This window comes from Somniosus microcephalus, unplaced genomic scaffold (genome assembly GCF_052327205.1).
Source record: "Somniosus microcephalus isolate GS21.2 unplaced genomic scaffold, FLI_Smic_1.0 unresolved_chr3, whole genome shotgun sequence".
Classification (NCBI taxonomy): domain Eukaryota; kingdom Metazoa; phylum Chordata; class Chondrichthyes; order Squaliformes; family Somniosidae; genus Somniosus; species Somniosus microcephalus.
This window is the reverse complement of record NW_028225181.1, coordinates 49,773,515-49,789,684: the sequence shown is the minus strand read 5'-3', so window position 1 is coordinate 49,789,684 and position 16,170 is coordinate 49,773,515. Positions and strand designations below refer to the sequence as shown.

At 61.9% G+C, this 16,170-nt stretch overlaps 1 protein-coding gene across 1 annotated transcript in view; it reads left to right on the top strand.

Annotated features, from left to right (window-relative positions):
* The first annotated feature begins 344 nt into the window (after nucleotides 1–344).
* LOC147091419 (uncharacterized) overlaps nucleotides 345–16,170 on the top strand; it is a 127,920-nt gene continuing 112,094 nt past the window's right edge. Inside the window, exon 1 of the mRNA XM_085976776.1 lies at nucleotides 345–494. The gene's annotated coding sequence lies outside the window, so the exon portion shown is untranslated. The remainder of the gene's footprint in view (nucleotides 495–16,170) is intronic.

The window sequence follows — 16,170 nt, the reverse complement described above, 5'->3', positions numbered from 1 at the left end:
CCCGTACCCCAGTGAGAGCCAGTGTCTGTGGAACCCGTACCCCAGTGAGAGTCAGTGTCTGTGGGACCCGTACCCCAGTGAGAGTCAGTGTCTGTGGGACCCGTACCCCAGTGAGAGTCAGTGTCTGTGGGACACGTACCCCAGTGAGAGTCAGTGTCTGTGGGACCCACAGTGGGAGTCAGTGTCTGTGGGACCCATACCCCAGTGAGAGTCAGTGTCTGTGGGACCCACAGTGGGAGTCAGTGTCTGTGGGACCCGTGCCCCAGTGAGAGCCAGTGTCTGTGGGACGCACAGTGTGAGTATGGTGACAGGGCAGGGATGAGAGCTCAATGGAAGCCATTTTGAAATAACACTGTCTTTTCTCCCCCCACTGTTCTTCTGCAAGGAGCCTGGGTCGGTCAAACCTTATGAAGCCCGAAATAAATCCTGCTTTTCCCCAGAAAAGGAAAACTACGAGAGTTCGACGAACCTGTGCTGCTCAAAATGTTCTCCAGGTACAAGAAGAGGTCACTCGGGGTGAGCTGGGATTGTCCACTAGACAGAGCTAGAGCAGAGGCTATCATGGGCAGTACTGAGGGAGCGCTGCACTGTCGGAGGGGCAGTACTGAGGGAGGGCTGCACTGTCGGAGGGGCAGTACTGAGGGAGGGCTGCACTGTCGGAGGGGCAGTACTGAGGGAGCACTGCACTGTCGGAGGGGCAGTACTGAGGGAGTGCTGCACTGTCGGAGGGGCAGTACTGAGGGAGCGCTGCACTGTCGGAGGGGCAGTACTGAGGGAGGGCTGCACTGTCGGAGGGGCAGTACTGAGGGAGCGCTGCACTGTCGGAGGGACAGTACTGAGGGAGCGGCGCACTGTCGGAGGGGCAGTACTGAGGGAGCACCGCACTGTCAGAGGGGCAGTACTGAGGGAGCGGCGCACTGTCGGAGGGGCAACACTGAGGGAGTGCTGCACTGTCGGAGGGGCAGCATTGTGGGAGCCCCGCACTGTCGGAGGAGCAGTACTGAGGGAGTGCTGCACTGTAGGACGGGCTGTAGTGAGGGAGCACTGCACTGTCGGAGGGTCAGTACTGAGGGAGCGCTGCACTGTCGCAGGGGCGGTACAGAGGGAGCACTGCACTGTCGGAGGATCAGCACTGAGGGAGCGCTGCAGTGTCGGAGGGGCAGTACTGAGGGAGCGCTGCACTGTCGGAGGGGCAGTACTGAGGGAGCGCCGCACTGTTGGAGGGGCAGTACTGAGGGAGTGCTGCACTGTCGGAGGGGCAGTACTGAGGGAGCGCTGCACTGTCGGAGGGGCAGTGCTGAGGGAGCGCTGCATTGTCGGAGGGGCAGTACCGAGGGAGCGCCGCACTGTCGGAGGGGCAGTACAGAGGGAAAACCGCACTGCCGGAGGGGCAGTATTAAGGGAGCACCGCACTGTCGGAGGGGCAGTACTGAGGGAGCGCTGCACTGTCGCAGGAGCAGTACTGAGGGAGCGCTGCACTGTTGGAGGGGCAGTACTGAGGGAGCGCCGCAATGTCGGAGGGGCAGTACTGAGGGAGCACTGCACTGTCGCAGGAGCAGTACTGTGGGAGCACTGCACAGTTGGAGGGGCAGTACTGAGGGAGCGCCGCAATGTCGGAGGGGCAGTACTGAGGGAGCACTGCACTGTTGGAGGGGCAGTACAGAGGGAACGCCGCACTGTGGGAGGGGCAGTACTGAGGGAGCACCGCACTGTTGGAGGGGCAGCACTGAGGGAGCGCTGCACTGTCGCAGGAGCAGTACTGAGGGAGCGCTGCACTGTAGGAGGGGCTGTACTGTGGGAGCACTGCACAGTTGGAGGGGCAGTACTGAGGGAGCGTCGCAGTGTCGGAGGGGCAGTACTGAGGGAGCACTGCACTGTTGGAGGGGCAGTACAGAGGGAACGCCGCACTGTCGGAGGGGCAGTACTGAGGGAGCACCGCACTGTTGGAGGGGCAGTACTGAGGGAGCGCTGCACTGTCGCAGGAGCAGTACTGAGGGAGCGCTGCACTGTAGGAGGGGCTGTACTGAGGGAGCACTGCACAGTTGGAGGGGCAGTACAGAGGGAGCGCCGCACTGTCGGAGGGGCAGTACTGAGGAAGCGCCGCACTGTCTGAAGGGCAGTACTGATGGAGCGCTGCACTGTCGGAGGGGCAGTACTGAGGGAGCACTGCACTGTCGCAGGGGCAGTACTGAGGGAGCAGCGCACTGTCGGAGGGGCAGTACTGAGACAGCGCTGCACTGTTGGAGGGGCAGTACTGAGGGAGCGCTGCACTGTCAGAGGGGCAGTACTGAGGGAGTGCTGCACTGTAGGAGGGGCAGTACTGAGGGAGCGCTGCACTGTCAGCGGAGCAGTACTGAGGGAGCGCCGCACTGTCGGAGGGGCAGTACTGAGGGAGCGCTGCACTGTCGGAGGGGTAGTACTGAGCAAGCGCTGCACTGTCAGAGGGGCAGTACTGAGGGAGCGCTGCACTGTCAGAGGTGCAGTACTGAGTGAGCGCTGCACTGTCAGAGGGGCAGTACTGAGGGAGCGCTGCACTGTCGGAGGGGCAGTACTGAGCGAGAGCCGCACTGTCGGAGGGGATGCACTGAGGGAGAGCCGCACTGTCGGAGGGGCAGTACCGAGGGAGCGCTGCACTGTTAGAGGGGCAGTACTGAGGGAGCGCTGCACTGTAGGAGGGGCATTACTGATGGAGCGCGGCACTGTCGGAGTGCCAGTACTGAGGGAGCGCTGCACTGTCGGAGGAGCAGTACTGAGGGTGCGCTGCACTGTCGGAGGGGCACTACTGAGGGTGCGCTGCACTGTCGCAGGGGCAGTACTGAGGGAGCAGCGCACTGTCGGAGGGGCAGTACTGAGGGAGCACCGCACTTTCAGAGGGGCAGTACTGAGGGAGCACCGCACTGTCGGAGGGGCAGTACTGAGGGAGCGGCGCACTGTCGGAGGGGCAACACTGAGGGAGCACTGCACTGTCGGAGGATCATTACTGAGGGAGCGCTGCAATGTCGGAGGGGCAGAACTGAGGGAGCGCTGCACTGTCGGAGGGGCGGTACTGAGGGAGCACTGCACTGTCGGAGGATCATTACTGAGGGAGCGCTGCAATGTCGGAGGGGCAGTAGTGAGGGAGCGCTGCACTGTCGGAGGGGCAGTACTGAGGGAGCGCTGCACTGTCGGAGGGGCAGTACTGAGGGAGTGCTGCACTGTCGGAGGGGCAGTACTGAGGGAGCGCCGCACTGTCGGAGGGGCAGTACTGAGGGAGCGCTGCATTGTCGGAGGGGCAGTACCGAGGGAGCGACGCACTGTCGGAGGGGCTGTACACAGGGAGAACTGCAGTGCCGGAGGGGCAGTATTGAGGGAGCACCGCACTGTTGGAGGGGCAGTACTGAGGGAGCGCTGCACTGTCGCAGGAGCAGTACTGAGGGAGCGCTGCACTGTAGGAGGGGCTGTACTGAGGGAGCACTGCACAGTTGGAGGGGCAGTACTGAGGGAGCGCCGCACTGTCGGAGGGGCAGTACTGAGGGAGCTCTGCACTGTTGGAGGGGCAGTACAGAGGGAGCGCCGCACTGTCGGAGGGGCAGTACTGAGGAAGCGCCGCACTGTCTGAAGGGCAGTACTGATGGAGCGCTGCACTGTCGGAGGGGCAGTACTGAGGGAGCGCTGCACTGTCGGAGGGGCAGTACTGAGGGAGCGCTGCACTGTCAGAAGGGCTGTACTGAGAGAGAGCTTCACTGTCGGAGGGGCAGTACTGAGGGAGCGCTGCACTGGCGGAGGGGCAGTACTGAGGGAGCGTTGCACTGTTACGGGGCAGTGCTGAGGGAGGGGTGCACTGTAGGAGGGGCAGTACTGAGGGAGCGCGGCACTGCCAGAGGGCCAGTAGTGAGGGAGCACTGCACTGTCGCAGGGGCAGTACTGAGGGAGAGCTGCACTGTCGGAGGGGCAGTACTGAGGGAGCACTGCACTGTCGGAGGTGCAGTACTGAGGAAGCGCTGCACTGCCGGAGGGGCAGTACTGAGGGAGAACCATACTGTCGGAGGGGCAGTACTGAGGGAGCGCTGCACTGTCGGAGGGGCAGTACTGAGAGAGCGCTGCACTGTTGGAGGGGCAGTACTGCGGGAGCACGGCACTGTCGGAGGGCCAGCACTGAGGGAGCGCTGTACTGTCGGAGGGGCAGTACTGAGGGAGCGCTGCACTGTCGGAGGGGCAGTACTGAGGGAGCACTGCACTGTTGGAGGGGCAGTACTGAGGGAGCGCTGCACTGTCAGAGGGTCAGTACTGAGGGAGCGCTGCACTGTCGCAGGGGCAGTACTGAGGGAGTGCCGCACTGTCAGAGGGGAAGTCCAGAGGGAGAACCGCACTGTTGGTGGGGCAGTACTGAGGGTGCGCTGCACTGTCGGAGGGGCAGTACTGAGGGTGCGCTGCACTGTCGCAGGGGCAGTACTGAGGGAGCAGCGCACTGTCGGAGGGGCAGTACTGAGGGAGCACCGCACTGTCAGAGGGGCAGTACTGAGGGAGCACCGCACTGTCGGAGGGGCAGTACTGAGGGTGCGCTGCACTGTCGCAGGGGCAGTACTGAGGGAGCAGCGCACTGTCGGAGGGGCAGTACTGAGGGAGCACCGCACTGTCAGAGGGGCAGTACTGAGGGAGCACCGCACTGTCGGAGGGGCAGTACTGAGGGAGCGGCGCACTGTCGGAGGGGCAACACTGAGGGTGCGCTGCACTGTCGGAGGGTCAGTACTGAGGGAGCGCTGCACTTTCGGAGGGTCAGTACTGAGGGTGCGATGCACTGTCAGAGGGGCAGTATTGTGGGAGCCCCGCACTGTCGGAGGATCATTACTGAGGGAGCGCTGCAATGTCGGAGGGGCAGGACTGAGGGAGCACTGCACTGTCGGAGGATCATTACTGAGGGAGCGCTGCAATGTCGGAGGGGCAGAACTGAGGGAGCGCTGCACTGTCGGAGGGGCGGTACTGAGGGAGCACTGCACTGTCGGAGGATCATTACTGAGGGAGCGCTGCAATGTCGGAGGGGCAGTAGTGAGGGAGCGCTGCACTGTCGGAGGGGCAGTACTGAGGGAGCGCTGCACTGTCGGAGGGGCAGTACTGAGGGAGTGCTGCACTGTCGGAGGGGCAGTACTGAGGGAGCGCCGCACTGTCGGAGGGGCAGTACTGAGGGAGCGCTGCATTGTCGGAGGGGCAGTACCGAGGGAGCGACGCACTGTCGGAGGGGCTGTACACAGGGAGAACTGCAGTGCCGGAGGGGCAGTATTGAGGGAGCACCGCACTGTTGGAGGGGCAGTACTGAGGGAGCGCTGCACTGTCGCAGGAGCAGTACTGAGGGAGCGCTGCACTGTAGGAGGGGCTGTACTGAGGGAGCACTGCACAGTTGGAGGGGCAGTACTGAGGGAGCGCCGCACTGTCGGAGGGGCAGTACTGAGGGAGCTCTGCACTGTTGGAGGGGCAGTACAGAGGGAGCGCCGCACTGTCGGAGGGGCAGTACTGAGGAAGCGCCGCACTGTCTGAAGGGCAGTACTGATGGAGCGCTGCACTGTCGGAGGGGCAGTACTGAGGGAGCGCTGCACTGTCGGAGGGGCAGTACTGAGGGAGCGCTGCACTGTCAGAAGGGCTGTACTGAGAGAGAGCTTCACTGTCGGAGGGGCAGTACTGAGGGAGCGCTGCACTGGCGGAGGGGCAGTACTGAGGGAGCGTTGCACTGTTACGGGGCAGTGCTGAGGGAGGGGTGCACTGTAGGAGGGGCAGTACTGAGGGAGCGCGGCACTGCCAGAGGGCCAGTAGTGAGGGAGCACTGCACTGTCGCAGGGGCAGTACTGAGGGAGAGCTGCACTGTCGGAGGGGCAGTACTGAGGGAGCACTGCACTGTCGGAGGTGCAGTACTGAGGAAGCGCTGCACTGCCGGAGGGGCAGTACTGAGAGAGCGCTGCACTGTTGGAGGGGCAGTACTGCGGGAGCACGGCACTGTCGGAGGGCCAGCACTGAGGGAGCGCTGTACTGTCGGAGGGGCAGTACTGAGGGAGCGCTGCACTGTCGGAGGGGCAGTACTGAGGGAGCACTGCACTGTTGGAGGGGCAGTACTGAGGGAGCGCTGCACTGTCAGAGGGTCAGTACTGAGGGAGCGCTGCACTGTTGCAGGGGCAGTACTGAGGGAGTGCCGCACTGTCAGAGGGGAAGTCCAGAGGGAGAACCGCACTGTTGGTGGGGCAGTACTGAGACAGCGCTGCACTGTTGGAGGGGCAGTACTGAGGGAGCGCTGCACTGTCAGAGGGGCAGTACTGAGGGAGCGCTGCACTGTAGGAGGGGCAGTACTGAGGGAGCGCTGCACTGTCAGCGGAGCAGTACTGAGGGAGCGCCGCACTGTCGGAGGGGCAGTACTGAGGGAGCGCTGCACTGTCGGAGGGGTAGCACTGAGCAAGCGCTGCACTGTCAGAGGGGCAGTACTGAGGGAGCGCTGCACTGTCAGAGGGGCAGTACTGAGTGAGCGCTGCACTGTCAGAGGGGCAGTACTGAGGGAGCGCTGCACTGTCGGAGGGGCAGTACTGAGCGAGAGCCGCACTGTCGGAGGGGATGCACTGAGGGAGAGCCGCACTGTCGGAGGGGCAGTACCGAGGGAGCGCTGCACTGTTAGAGGGGCAGTACTGAGGGAGCGCTGCACTGTAGGAGGGGCATTACTGATGGAGCGCGGCACTGTCGGAGTGCCAGTACTGAGGGAGCGCTGCACTGTCGGAGGAGCAGTACTGAGGGTGCGCTGCACTGTCGGAGGGGCAGTACTGAGGGTGCGCTGCACTGTCGGAGGGGCAGTACTGAGGGAGGGCTGCACTGTCGGAGGGGCAGTACTGAGGGAGCGCTGCACTGTCGGAGGAACAGTACTGAGGGAGCGGCGCACTGTCGGAGGGGCAGTACTGAGGGAGCACCGCACTGTCAGAGGGGCAGTACTGAGGGAGCACCGCACTGTCGGGGGGCAGTACTGAGGGAGCGGCGCACTGTCGGAGGGGCAACACTGAGGGTGCGCTGCACTGTCGGAGGAGCAGTACTGAGGGAGTGCTGCACTGTAGGACGGGCTGTAGTGAGGGAGCACTGCACTGTCGGAGGGTCAGTACTGCGGGAGCGCTGCACTGTCGCAGGGGCGGTACAGAGGGAGCACTGCACTGTCGGAGGATCAGTACTGAGGGAGCGCTGCAGCGTCGGAGGGGCAGTACTGAGGGAGCGCTGCACTGTCGGAGGGGCAGTACTGAGGGAGCGCCGCACTGTTGGAGGGGCAGTACTGAGGGAGTGCTGCACTGTCGGAGGGGCAGTACTGAGGGAGCGCTGCACTGTCGGAGGGGCAGTGCTGAGGGAGCGCTGCATTGTCGGAGGGGCAGTACTGAGGGAGCGCCGCACTGTCGGAGGGGCAGTACAGAGGGAGAACCACACTGCCGGAGGGGCAGTATTAAGGGAGCACCGCACTGTCGCAGGGGCAGTACTGAGGGAGCGCTGCACTGTCGCAGGAGCAGTACTGAGGGAGCGCTGCACTGTAGGAGGGGCTGTACTGTGGGAGCACTGCACAGTTGGAGGGGCAGTACTGAGGGAGCGCCGCACTGTCGGAGGGGCAGTACTGAGGGAGCACTGCACTGGCGAAGGGGCAGTACTGAGGGAGCGCTGCACTGCCGGAGGGGCAGTACTGAGGGAGCGCTGCACTGTTAGAGGGGCAGTGCTGAGGGAGGGGTGCACTGCAGGAGGGGCGGTACTGAGGGAGCGCGGCACTGCCAGAGGGCCAGTACTAAGGGAGCACTGCACTGTCGCAGGGGCAGTACTGAGGGAGAGCTGCACTTTCGGAGGGGCAGTACTGAGGGAGCACTGCACTGTCAGAGGGACAGTACTGAGGGAGCGGCGCACTGTCGGAGGGGCAGTACTGAGGGAGCACCGCACTGTCAGAGGGGCAGTACTGAGGGAGCACCGCACTGTCGGAGGGGCAGTACTGAGGGAGCGGCGCACTGTCGGAGGGGCAACACTGAGAGTGCGCTGCACTGTCGGAGGGGCAGTACCGAGGGAGGGCTGCACTGTCGGAGGGGCAGTACTGAGGGCGCGCTGCACTGTCGGAGGGTCAGTCCTGAGGGAGCGCTGCACTGTCGGAGGGTCAGTACTGAGGGAGCGCTGCACTGTCGGAGGGTCAGTACTGAGGGTGCGCTGCACTGTCGGAGGGGCAGTATTGTGGGAGCCCCGCACTGTCGGAGGGGCAGTACTGAGGGGGCGCTGCATTGTCGGAGGGGCAGTACCGAGGGAGCGCTGCACTGTCGGAGGGACAGTACTGAGGGAGCAGCGCACTGTCGGAGGGGCAGTACTGAGGGAGCACCGCACTGTCAGAGGGGCAGTACTGAGGGAGCGGCGCACTGTCGGAGGGGCAACACTGAGGGTGCGCTGCACTGTCGGAGGGGCAGCATTGTGGGAGCCCCGCACTGTCAGAGGAGCAGTACTGAGGGAGTGCTGCACTGTAGGACGGGCTGTAGTGAGGGAGCACTGCACTGTCGGAGGGTCAGTACTGAGGGAGCGCTGCACTGTCGCAGGGGCGGTACAGAGGGAGCACTGCACTGTCGGAGGATCAGCACTGAGGGAGCGCTGCAGTGTCGGAGGGGCAGTACTGAGGGAGCGCTGCACTGTCGGAGGGGCAGTACTGAGGGAGCGCCGCACTGTTGGAGGGGCAGTACTGAGGGAGTGCTGCACTGTCGGAGGGGCAGTACTGAGGGAGCGCTGCACTGTCGGAGGGGCAGTGCTGAGGGAGCGCTGCATTGTCGGAGGGGCAGTACCGAGGGAGCGTGGCACTGTCGGAGGGGCAGTACAGAGGGAAAACCGCACTGCCGGAGGGGCAGTATTAAGGGAGCACCGCACTGTCGGAGGGGCAGTACTGAGGGAGCGCTGCACTGTCGCAGGAGCAGTACTGAGGGAGCGCTGCACTGTAGGAGGGGCTGTACTGTGGGAGCACTGCACAGTTGGAGGGGCAGTACTGAGGGAGCGCCGCAATGTCGGAGGGGCAGTACTGAGGGAGCACTGCACTGTTGGAGGGGCAGTACAGAGGGAACGCCGCACTGTCGGAGGGGCAGTACTGAGGGAGCACCGCACTGTTGGAGGGGCAGCACTGAGGGAGCGCTGCACTGTCGCAGGAGCAGTACTGAGGGAGCGCTGCACTGTAGGAGGGGCTGTACTGTGGGAGCACTGCACAGTTGGAGGGGCAGTACTGAGGGAGCGCCGTACTGTCGGAGGGGCAGTACTGAGGGAGCACTGCACTGTTGAAGGGGCAGTACAGAGGGAACGCCGCACTGTCGGAGGGGCAGTACTGAGGGAGCACCGCACTGTTGGAGGGGCAGTACTGAGGGAGCGCTGCACTGTCGCAGGAGCAGTACTGAGGGAGCGCTGCACTGTAGGAGGGGCTGTACTGAGGGAGCACTGCACAGTTGGAGGGGCAGTACAGAGGGAGCGGCGCACTGTCGGAGGGGCAGTACTGAGGAAGCGCCGCACTGTCTGAAGGGCAGTACTGATGGAGCGCTGCACTGTCGGAGGGGCAATACTGAGGGAGCACTGCACTGTCGCAGGGGCAGTACTGAGGGAGCAGCGCACTGTCGGAGGGGCAGTACTGAGACAGCGCTGCACTGTTGGAGGGGCAGTACTGAGGGAGCGCTGCACTGTCAGAGGGGCAGTACTGAGGGAGCGCTGCACTGTAGGAGGGGCAGTACTGAGGGAGCGCTGCACTGTCAGCGGAGCAGTACTGAGGGAGCGCCGCACTGTCGGAGGGGCAGTACTGAGGGAGTGCTGCACTGTCGGAGGGGTAGTACTGAGCAAGCGCTGCACTGTCAGAGGTGCAGTACTGAGGGAGCGCTGCACTGTCAGAGGGGCAGTACTGAGTGAGCGCTGCACTGTCAGAGGGGCAGTACTGAGGGAGCGCTGCACTGTCGGAGGGGCAGTACTGAGCGAGAGCCGCACTGTCGGAGGGGATGCACTGAGGGAGAGCCGCACTGTCGGAGGGGCAGTACCGAGGGAGCGCTGCACTGTTAGAGGGGCAGTACTGAGGGAGCGCTGCACTGTAGGAGGGGCATTACTGATGGAGCGTGGCACTGTCGGAGTGCCAGTACTGAGGGAGCGTTGCACTGTCGGAGGAGCAGTACTGAGGGTGCGCTGCACTGTCGGAGGGGCAGTACTGAGGGTGCGCTGCACTGTCGCAGGGGCAGTACTGAGGGAGCAGCGCACTGTCGGAGGGGCAGTACTGAGGGAGCACCGCACTGTCAGAGGGGCAGTACTGAGGGAGCACCGCACTGTCGGAGGGGCAGTACTGAGGGAGCGGCGCACTGTCGGAGGGGCAACACTGAGGGTGCGCTGCACTGTCGGAGGGTCAGTACTGAGGGAGCGCTGCACTTTCGGAGGGTCAGTACTGAGGGTGCGATGCACTGTCAGAGGGGCAGTATTGTGGGAGCCCCGCACTGTCGGAGGATCATTACTGAGGGAGCGCTGCAATGTCGGAGGGGCAGGACTGAGGGAGCACTGCACTGTCGGAGGATCATTACTGAGGGAGCGCTGCAATGTCGGAGGGGCAGAACTGAGGGAGCGCTGCACTGTCGGAGGGGCGGTACTGAGGGAGCACTGCACTGTCGGAGGATCATTACTGAGGGAGCGCTGCAATGTCGGAGGGGCAGTAGTGAGGGAGCGCTGCACTGTCGGAGGGGCAGTACTGAGGGAGCGCTGCACTGTCGGAGGGGCAGTACTGAGGGAGTGCTGCACTGTCGGAGGGGCAGTACTGAGGGAGCACCGCACTGTCGGAGGGGCAGTACTGAGGGAGCGCTGCATTGTCGGAGGGGCAGTACCGAGGGAGCGACGCACTGTCGGAGGGGCTGTACACAGGGAGAACTGCAGTGCCGGAGGGGCAGTATTGAGGGAGCACCGCACTGTTGGAGGGGCAGTACTGAGGGAGCGCTGCACTGTCGCAGGAGCAGTACTGAGGGAGCGCTGCACTGTAGGAGGGGCTGTACTGAGGGAGCACTGCACAGTTGGAGGGGCAGTACTGAGGGAGCGCCGCACTGTCGGAGGGGCAGTACTGAGGGAGCACTGCACTGGCGAAGGGGCAGTACTGAGGGAGCGCCGCACTGTCGGAGGGGCAGTATTGAGGGAGCGCTGCACTGTTGGAGGGGCAGTATGAGGGAGCGCTGCAGTGTCGGAGGGGCAGCACTGAGGGAGCGCTGCACTGTCGGAGGGGCAGCACTGAGGGAGTGCTGCAGTGTCGGAGAGCAGTACTGAGGGAGCGCTGCACTGTCGGAGAGCAGTACTGAGGGAGCGCTGCACTGTCGGAGGGGCAGTATGAGGGAGCGCTGCACTGTCGGAGGGGCAGTACTGCGGGAGCACTGCACTGTCGGAGCGGCAGTATGAGGGAGCGCTGCACTGTCGGAGGGGCAGTATGAGGGAGCGCTGCACTGTCGGAGAGCAGTACTTTGGGAGCGCTGCACTGTCAGAGGTGCCATTTTTCCGATGAGACTTCAAACCGAGACCCCGTCTGCCCTCTCAGGTGGACGTAAAAGATCCCACAGCCACTACTGGAAGAAGAGTAGCGTGGGGGTGTTCTCCCCGGTGTACTGGGGCCAATATATATCCATCAACCAGCATCAATCATGATCAGATTGCTGTTTGTGGGAGCTTGCTGTGCGCAAATTGGCTGCCACGTTTCCTACATTACAACAGTGACTACTTCCAAAAGTACTTCATTTGCTGTAAAGCGCTTTGCGACGTCCTGAGTTGGTGAAAGGCGCGAACAAAATGCAAGTCTTCATTTTTTTCAATCAGTGAGAGAGAGAGAGGTGACCTTCATCTGTGGCTGCAGACCCAATGTTTCCGTTCCAGTGAGAATTAAGGGCAGAAATTCAGGTTAAAACCTGACACCTTCGAGTGAACAGGAACCCAGGCACGACATCGCCGACAGATGGGGGTTCATTTTGCAAACCACATCCTCTCGGTCTGTTATTCTGGCTGTGCTGTTGCAAGCTGCAACTGCTGCAGAACAGGAGGTAGAGAGAGCGAGCGATAGAGAGAGAGAAAGAGAGAGACAGAGGGAGTGCTGCACTGTCGGAGGGGCGGTACTGAGGGAGCGCTGCACTGTTGGAGGGGCAGTACTGAGGGAGCGCTGCACTGTCGGAGGGGCAGTACTGAGGGAGCGCTGCACTGTCGGAGGGGCAGTTCTGAGGGAGCGCTGCACTGTCGGAGGGGTAGTACTGAGGGAGCGCTGCACTGCCCGAGTGTCAGTACTGAGGGAGCGCGGCACTGTCGGAGGGGCAGTACTGAGGGAGCGCTGCACTGTCGGAGGGTCAATACTGAGGGAGTGCAGCACTGTCAGAGGGGCAGTACTGAGGGAGCGCTGCATTGTCGGAGGGGCAGTACTGAGGGAGCGCTGCACTGTCGGAGGGGCAGTACTGAGGGAGCGCTGCACTGTCGGAGGGTCAATACTGAGGGAGTGCAGCACTGTCGAAGGGGCAGTACTGAGGGTGTGCTGCACTGTCGGAGGGTCAATACTGAGGGAGTGCAGCACTGTCGGAGGGGCAGTACTGAGGGAGCGCTGCATTGTCGGAGGGGCAGTACTGAGGGAGCGCTGCACTGTCGGAGGGGCAGTACTGAGGGAGCGCAGCACTGTCGGAGGGGCAATACTGAGGGAGCGCTGCACTGTCGGAGGGGCTGTACTGAGGGAGTGCCGTACTGTCGGAGGGGCAGTACTGAGGGAGCACTGCACTGTCGGAGAGGCAGTACTGAGGGTGTGCTGCACTATCGGAGGGTCAGTACTGAGGGAGTGCTGCACTGCCGGAGGGGCAGTACAGAGGGAGTGCTGCACTGTCGAAGGGGCGGTACCAAGGGAGCGCTGCACTGTCGGAGGGGCAGTACAGAGGGAGCGCTGCACTGTCGGAGGGGCAGTACTGAGGGATTGCTGCACTGTCGAAGGGGCGGTGCCGAGGGATAGCTGCACTGTCGGAGGGTCAGTACTGAAGGAGCGTTGCACTGTCGGAGGGGCGGTAACGAGGGAGCTCTGCACTTAAAAAAAAATATTCGACCGTGGGATGTGGGCATCACTGGCAAGGCCAGCATTTATTGCCCATCCCTAATTGCCCTCGAGAAGGTGGTGGTGAGCCGCCTTCTTGAACCGCTGCAGTCCGTGTGGTGAAGGGGCTCCCACAGTGCTGATAGGGAGGGAGTTCCAGGAGGGGCCTCTGTTAGACATGGGTTAATGTGCGACCCCACTGAAAGTCCCTCCACAGACAATAACTGGGCCTGAGCTGTTACTGGAATGTTTAATGCAGGCCCCCTCTTGGTCTGATGCGGTATGCCAGGAACTTTAACACACATCCCAGAATTCTCCCATCGAAGACCATCGGTCTTGTCCCATAACCCTCCCATCGAAGCCCATCCCTCTAGTCCCCTAAATATCCCATCGAAGCCCATCCCACTAGTCCCCTAGCCCGCCCATTGAAGCCCATCCCTCAAGTCCCCTAACCCTCCCATTGAAGCCCATCCCTCTAGTCCCCTAACTCGCCCATCGCAGCCCATCGCTCTAGTCCCCTAACTCTCCCATCGAAGCCCATCCCTCTAGTACCCGAACTCTCCCATCGAAGCCCATCCCTCTAGTCCCCTAACTCTACTACCGAAGCCCATCCCTCTAGTCCCCTAACTCTCCCATCGAAGCCCATCCCTCTCGTCCCCTAACTCTCCCATCGAAGCCCATCCCTCTCGTCCCCTAACTCCCCCATCAAAGCCCATCCCGCTAGTCCCCTAACTCTCTAATCGAAGCCCATCCCTCTAGTCCCCTAACTCTCCCATCGAAGCCCATCCCTCTAGTCCCCTAACTCTCCCATGGAAGCCCATCCCTCCAGTCCCCTAACTCACCCATTGAAGCCCATCCCTCTAGTCCCCTAACTCTCCCATCGAAGCCCATCCCTCTAGTCCCCTAACTCTCCCATCGTAGCCCATCCCTCTAGTCCCCTAACTCTCCCATCGAAGCCCATCCCTGTAGTCCAATAACTCTCCCATTGAAGACCATCCCCCTAGTCCCCTAACTCTCCCATCGAATCCCATCCCTCTAGTCCCCTAACTCTCCCATCGAAGCCCATCCCTCCAGTCCCCTAACTCTCCCATCAAAGCCCATCCCTCTGGTCCCCTAACTCTCCCATCGAAGTCCATCCCTCTAGTCCCCTAACTCTCCCATCGAAGCCGATCCATCTAGTCCCCTATCTCTCCCATCGAAGCCCATCCCTCTAGTCACCTAACTCTCCCATCGAAGCCCATCCCTCTAGTCCCCTAACTCTCCCATCGAAGCCCATCCCTCTAGTCCCCTAACTCTCCCATCGAAGCCCATCCCTCTAGTCCACTAACTCTCCCATCGGAGCCCATCCCTCTCGTCCCCATCTCTCCCATCGAAGCCCATCCCTCTAGTCCCCTAACTCTCCCATCGAAGCCCATCCCTCTAGTCCCTTAACTCTCCCATGGAAGCCCATCCCTCTAGTCCCCTAACTCTCCCATCGAAGCCCATCCCTCTAGTTCACTAACTCTCCCATCGAAGCCCATCCCTCTAGTCCCCTAACTCTCCCATCGAAGCCCATCCCTCTAGTCCCCTAACTCTCCCATCGAAGCCCATCCCTCTAGTCCCCTAACTCTCCCATCGAAGCCCATCCCTCTAGTCCCCTAAGTCTCCCATCGAAGCCCATCCCTCCAGTCCCCTAACTCTACCATCGAAGACCATCCCCCTAGTCCCCTAACTCTCCCATCGAAGCCCATCCCTCTAGTCCCCTAACTCTCCCATCGAAGCCCATCCTCTAGTCCCCTAACTCTCCCTTCGAAGCCCATCCCTCCAGTCCCCTAACTCTCCCATCGAAGCCCATCCCTCTAGTCCCCTAACTCTCCCATCGAAGCCCATCCCTCTAGTCCCCTGATTCTCCCATCGAAGCCCATGCCTCTAGTCCCCTAACTCTCCCATCGAAGCCCAAACCTCTAGTCCCCTAACTCTCCCATCGAAGCCCATCACTCTAGTCCCCTAACTCTCCCATCGAAGCCCATCCCTCCAGTCCCCTAACTCTCCCATCGAAGCCCATCCCTCCAGTACCCTAACACTCCCATCGAAGCCCATCTCTCTAGTCCCCTAACTCTCCCATCGAAACCCATCCTCTAGTCCCCTAACTCTCCCATCGAAGCTCATCCCTCTAGTCCCCTAACTCGCCCATCGAAGCCCATCTCTCTAGTCCCCTAACTCTCCCATCGAAGACCATCCCTCTAGACCCCTAACTCTCCCATCGAAGCCCATCCCTCTAGGCCCCTAACTCCCCCATCGAAGTCCATCCGTCCAGACCCCTAACTCTCCCGTCGAAGTCCATCCCTCTAGTCCCCTGAGTCTCCCATCGAAGCACATCGCTATAGTCCCCTAACTCTCCCATCGAAGCCCATCCCTCTAGTCCCCTAACTCTCCCATTGAAGCCCATCCCTCTAGTCCCCTAACTCTCCCATCGAAGCCCATCCCTCTAGTCCCCAAACTCTCCCATCGAAGCGCATCCCTCCAGTCCCCTAACTCTCCCATCGAAGCCCATCCCTCCAGTCCCCTAACTCTCCCATCGAAGCCCATCCCTCTAGTCCCCTAACTCTCCCATCGAAGCCCATCCCTCTAGTCCCCTAACTCTCCCATCGAAGCCTATCCCTCCAGTCCCCGAACTCTCCCATCGAAGCCCATCCCTCTAGTCCCCTAACTCTCCCATCGAAGCCCATCCCTCTAGACCCCTACCTCTCCCATCGAACCCATCCCTCTAGTCCCCTAACTCTCCCATCGAAGCCCATCCCTCCAGTCCCCTAACTCTCCCATCGAAGCCCATCCCTCTAGTCCCCTAACTCTCCCATCGAAGCCCATCCCTCTAGTCCCCTAACTCTCCCATCGAAGACCATCCCTCTAGTCCCCTAACTCTCCCATCGAAGCCCATCCCTCTAGTCCACTAACTCTCTCATCGGAGCCCATCCCTCTAGTCCCCATCTCTCCCATCGAAGCCCATCCCTCTAGTCCCCTAACTCTCCCATCGAAGCCCATCCCTCTAGTCCCCTAACTCTCCGATGGAAGCCCATCCCTCTAGTCCCCTAACACTCCCATCGAAGCCCATCCCTCTAGTCCACTAACTCTCCCATCGAAGCCCATCC